The sequence below is a fragment of the Pristis pectinata genome, chromosome 24, assembly GCF_009764475.1.
Source record: "Pristis pectinata isolate sPriPec2 chromosome 24, sPriPec2.1.pri, whole genome shotgun sequence".
Taxonomy (NCBI): Eukaryota; Metazoa; Chordata; class Chondrichthyes; order Rhinopristiformes; family Pristidae; genus Pristis; species Pristis pectinata.
In genome coordinates, this window is record NC_067428.1 from 7,642,558 (window position 1) to 7,648,557 (window position 6,000).

General features: G+C 44.9%; 1 protein-coding gene across 1 annotated transcript in view; it reads right to left on the minus strand.

Moving 5' to 3' along the window:
* Window positions 1–2,050, minus strand: part of LOC127582347 (receptor-type tyrosine-protein phosphatase delta-like) — a 439,637-nt gene extending 437,587 nt beyond the window's left edge. The window contains exon 1 of the mRNA XM_052037503.1: window positions 1,944–2,050. The gene's annotated coding sequence lies outside the window, so the exon portion shown is untranslated. The remainder of the gene's footprint in view (window positions 1–1,943) is intronic.
* Between the last annotated feature and the right edge of the window lie 3,950 nt (window positions 2,051–6,000).

Below are 6,000 nucleotides of genomic sequence, written 5' to 3' on the forward strand. Positions count from 1 at the left end.
AATGTGTGTGTGTGTGAATGGCTGAGTGCGTGTGAACGTGTGTGTGTGTGTGTGTGTGTGTGTGTGTGTGTGTGTGTGTGTCCGTATATCGATGAAATGTTAGCACTGAGCTCTGGGCATTTCTTCTGCCCGCACACACTTGCGTTTCTGAAGACAATTCATGAAGATCAAGGAAAAAGTTGCGGACAGAATGTCAGGACATGCGGGGTTAACCATTGTCTGTAGGAACGGATTAGGCAGGCGCACCCAGGTCAGTAGGGGGTGGGTGGTGAGGTGGGGAGGAGAGGGGACGAGGCGGAAGCAGTATATTGAAGTCTCCAGCATCACAGTTGCAATAATGAATGCCAAACCATTGCTCATTTTCATAGCGCTGTGATTTGAGGAAGAGGGAAAATCAATGTTAATCAAATTTCTCCAATAATTTGCAGGCCGACTTTAGCATTAAAACATCTTTCAGGAAAAGAGACTTTAATCTTCGATAATTTTTTTAACAGTGGAGAGTTGTTATTGATAAACCTCTTTTATGGCTTATTAATACCGCTATACACAATGAAAACAAATACATCTATTTAAGTGGTGCTATTCCTCGATCAGTCTTTCGCCAATGAGAGTAAAAAAACAGCTCATTGATCCTTTATAAAAGGTCAGAGGAGGCGATTCTTCTAGTCTATTTTTTGCGCCAGAAAACAGTAGAAGGTTCGGTTGCACTGGGAAAGATCAAATAACACCTCATCTCTTCCGTCTAAGACAACTCGCCTTCGGCCAGAACTAAAAGGAAGTGATGGCTTTCGCTGTGTTTTGAGCAAGCCATCCATGTGTACATTTGATCTGCTCTCAATTCTTTCCTCAAATATGAAGCTTGCCCGAGTTGCAAGCAGTCAGGTTAATCCATCAGCTGGGCGATTCTGACCCCACATACATCTCAATGGGGAGAATTTCTACCGGATCGCTCCAGCTTTTTTTTTGTTGGAATAAAAAGATATCCTGCAGCCCCCCTCTCTCATGTAAAAATTATCTCCATCCATTCACTCTCAGCACCTCCCGGTCTCAGAAAAAAACTCCGTCCCTCCAGTATCTACCAATCTGCAGTCCATCAGTAGCTAACGTAGGACCAAAGAGTCAAGTTGTGCGGCTGTAGGTAAACCTGCCCGTTCCTGCATCTAAAATATTTATGCATCTTTGCCAAAGCACTGCAAGGTAAATGTTAACAAACAGGTCAATAGTTAACAAATAATTAATCAAAATCAACCTAAGGTAAACCAAGTGAACATTTTTATGAATACTGACTCTCCCGAACCGGTCAGTGTTGGAACATCAGTCTGTGAATTTTCTTTCTCTGGGCAAAGTGCTCCGGGGCGAGAATTCGAAGGACCATTCACCCTACTCCACCAATGGAAAGGGTCCTTCCCTTTCCCACCATCTCCAGGTCCATCAGCGAAGTGCTCCACAGGAGTTCATCTGCCCAGTCCAAGATCCCGTCCCTTTCCATCCTCACAACTCGCACCGGTTCAGGTGCAGCGACCGTGTCCGTCTCAACCCCTCGCTCACAACCTGCCCAGTTGCTCCTCTCCCTCCCTCTCTCTCTCTCTCTCTCTCCCCCTCCATCCCTGCACACACAGGAACCCTGAGTCGCCACATCTGCCCAACCTCTGGAGTCCTCTAACGACAAAGCTCCCCGCTTCTGTGCAAGGTCTTTCTTCAGCCAAAGTGAACCAGCAAGAGCTCCTTTGGTACAATTCCGATTCAAACGGAGCATTTCAAGAGCTGGGCAATGCAGTCTCCTCTCCCACTCGCTGCAACACACAAAAAACCCCTTGCAAGAAACCAAGTGCAAGAAACCCATCACAGCGGGGATACAAAGGGATTTAAATCCCCTCCTGTTCAAAATCCTCACACAAATCAGTGCATTGCAATGGGAAAGAAAGAGAGAATCAGGCATTTACCTGGCAAGATGTTTCTGCTTTTCTTTTACATTTTCCTGGTGAATAATCCTTTTTTGCAGCGCAGTGTAATCCCAGTGTGATTGTGTGTGCTGCTTGCAGACTCTCCCTGCTCCCTGCTCCCTCTGTCTCCTCACCCTCAGTATTACCAGCCACTGAGGGGGTGATGTCATTCAAAACTACGGCGTCGTGACGTCACGGAGCGCGCCCTCCTGACGTCAGCGCGCGATGCAGCGTGCGGCGGGCGCGGGAAAGAGAAGCTGGCGTCACGTGACGGCAGATTTCCCCCCCCCCCGCTCCCTCTTAAAGCGACGGCCCCTCCCCCTCCCCTCTTAAAGGGGCCGTCTAGGCGGGGGATGAATAAAGTTGACATGGATGCAAATTCATCAGTCACCATTGTTTTATTTCTGGTTTGCAGAAGTCAAATAAATCAGGAGAAGTAAAAACTAAGTAGCTTTGAAGTGTAAATCAAAATCTATTGTCTAAGTATTGTGTGGCGTCTCACAGCATAAACTTCTGTGGACATATAGACACATATAAACTTAATAAACCAATAGTAAGGGCAGGAGCTTTACAAATGTGAAATGTTGATTTTCATGGAATTCTGCTCAAAATATAAAAAAACTCATAAGAAATAGTTTTCCTTCAGCATTGAATGTTCTAATTTATTGTAACATGCACTGAAATACCGTGTAAAACTTTGCATGCTATCCAGACAGATCATTCCATACACAAATACATCGACGCAGTTAAAAGGAAAACAGAATGCAGAATATAGTGTTACATCAACAGAGAAAGTGCAGTGCAGGTAGGCAAATAAAGTGCCAGGGCCACGACGAGGTAGATTGGGAGATCAAGAGTTCATCTTTTAGCACGTGAAAGGTCCGTTCAAGATTCCGATGAACCCTTCGCAAAACAAAATGTTCCAAGTTAGATTCCGGTGATTGGAGGATGCTCTGAGCAGAAGATGGTGAAGCAGTTGTGGGTCACGCTGAAAGCATGACTACAGCGATCTTTGTCTTGGCTCAAAGCTCTTGGCCCAACCTCTGCTCCAGACACGTCTACCTGAGTGTATAGCTCAGTCAGTGGTTCCACAGCACAGGTTGTGTATTCTCCCTCGAGGGAGAAAGTGAAAGATTTGATGTGGATAATTCTTCCACTTAAAACATGCAACGGTAGGGTGGTGGGTCAGTAACTGAAATGGCAGTTAGACTTCTGGACTATTGATGCAGAGACATGCTCAAGTCCCACCACAGCAGCAGGGCAGTTTAAATTCAGGTAAAAATCAGCCACCCTTACCTGTTTTGATCTATATGTGACTCTAGACCCAATGGCATAATTGGCTCCTAAATGCCCCCTCAGTCCAGTTAGAGATAGACAATAAACACCAGCCTTGCCAGCAACATACAGATCATGCAAATGAATAAAACGACAGCTTAATGTCTATACGTTATCTCATTGGTCTTTTTTCTCCTTTTCTGTATGCAAATTGGCTGCTGTTATTACTACACTAAAAGCCGCCATTGATTGTAAAGTACTTTGGGATGTGTAATGGATTTTAATTGTGCTATTTAAATTGCATAGAATTTTGCTGCATAGTAGTTTCTTTCTCTGAATCTAGCATCACGTGTGACGGAGTTGGATGGCAGTAATCAGTTGAGAGACTTGAGGTAACGTGTTGGATGGAAATACAATTCAGTAATGCAGACGCAGCTAAAGAAAACAGCTGAAGAAGGCTCTGAAGGTGGGTAAGGCATTTCCTGAAGGAAAGGAAGGAGCAGGTGTTGGTCACAGAAGTTCTGGTATATATGAACTAATTGCATTAAGAAATTCAATGCAAACTGATCAGGTTCCTGGGTGATAACTGGAAAGAAGGGTGGAACATTGTTATGAGCCTGCTCATTGTGGGGGTTTGGGAAAAAAATCGGTCTGGGAGTGTGAGAATTTAACGTTGAGCTGGTAAACCCAGTGATAATGTTGTAATTAAGCTTTGGAGGGACAAAGTCATGAAGGTTTATTTTAGGAGTGGTAACATTGAAGTAGAGCGAACATATGAGATCCATGCAGCTGTACAAAGATTAGCTGTCTCGCACCTCAGGGTTAAATCTCAGACCCGACTGCCATTTAAGGTTCTGTTTGTTGTTGATCAGTTCTCTTTGCAAACAGACTTGGTGCGAGGTCGAGGTCCATCCTGGAAAGAAGGGAAACTGAACTTCTCCAATCTCACAAGAAACATATGCTAAGTTACAAACAATCAGTTTCAGGCAGATTGGAGAATGGGAGCGGTTGGGAATTGCTGGCTGTGTCGAAGAAAGTATTGTGAGCAAATTAAAGTGACAATATCATTATTCAAATGCTCTTGGCAAACACTCAAAATGATGATGTGGCCTCCATGGAAACTTGTCACTGCATCACAACAATGTGTTACTAGCACCTGACATTTAACCTCCCTCTCTTTCCAGTAAGAAAAACACTTATACACACACACACACACACACACACACACACACACAAACACACACACAGTCAGATTCAATCTCCTACACATACATGCACACATTCTCTTACACACACAGAGACTCAATTTCATACACACAGACTCAATTTCATATATGCACATGTACACACACACAATCTCACACACACACAAAACACACACACACATAAAACACACATGAACAGACACATGCACATAAAACACACTCGCTTGCGCGCGCACACACACACACACACACACACACACACACACACACACACACACTCTTCCTCTTCTCCGCCAGTCCTTCAGAATCGAGAAGGAATTACTTCCACTGTGGTTTTGTGGGATCTGAGGTGGTTGATGAGGCCAATGAAGGGACCGTGGACTCTTCCACAGATGGGGCAGGAGGTGGCAGGTAGCGGGGGAGCTTATGAGATGGTGCACCCCTTCCACTACATTTACAGGATCCCTGTGTGCTCCCTATGCATGGCCTCGAGGTTCTCAATACCATCCCAAATGCTCCTTCTCCACTGCAAGTAGTCAGAGGCCTGAGATCCCAAGGAGTCAGTGGGGATGTTCCAACTTCCTCAAGGCAGCTTTGAGCACATCCTTGAATAATTTCCTTTATACGTCTGGTAACCTCTTCCACACACACACAGGCTCAAACAAACACACATATAACAAAGATATAATTACATTAATTACACTGACAGTCCATGTTCTAAAGGTAGTGTGATGATGCACCATGCTAATATACCATTCATCTGTATAAAACCGAGCCAATTCCATCCCATCAGCCCTAAAAATACAGCAAGCTGTGCCATTGAAAAATTTATTTTCTGCAAAATATTCAAGCCTTAATATGCATGGAGAAAGGGTGGGTTTAAAAGAAGCAAAAAAGTTGTGTTATTTCTAGAATATTCCAGAACATAGAGATGAGGGGACCTGGGTAAATTATGGATGAGCAAGTGGCTCCTTCACCCCTGGAATTGGGTTTGACTGCAGCCAAGTGATGGATGAAGGTCTCTGTGCCAGCTCTGTGAGGCTGAATGAGTCAGACACTGGGCAGAGGTCCACAGCTCAAACCCAGCACAGATCTGACAGTGTCTCTCAGAGAAGCCGAGCTGGAGTGGGAGACGGACAAATGCCACACTGATGCAGGAGGGGGCACTCTTCCAGGACTGGTGCTGAGCCAGGTCTCAGGGATCGAACAACGAAAACTTCACTCTCCATTGAACCCTGCTGTGACTTGCCCGAAAGAATGCTTCTTGCAAACACTGAGTGCCTGAGCTGAAAGTTTCCAATCCCAACAGCGGAGACTCTCATCAAAAATAGACAAATGCATATCTCACTTAAAGAAAAGGGGATTTATCAGAAAATTAAGCTGTGTGTATCGGATAGTGTGGCACTCAACTATGGGGCAAGGAGGATCTGATTTGAAGTCCTTGCCTGCGAAGCTGGTTGCATTGACTCATGCTGAGAGAGAGGAGATAAATGCTCAGGAGATCCAGCTGGAGGAAGGAAAGTGGATTAAGGAGTTGCCGGCTCTGCTAGCTAAGATGCTTCCTAATCCAAGTTGTC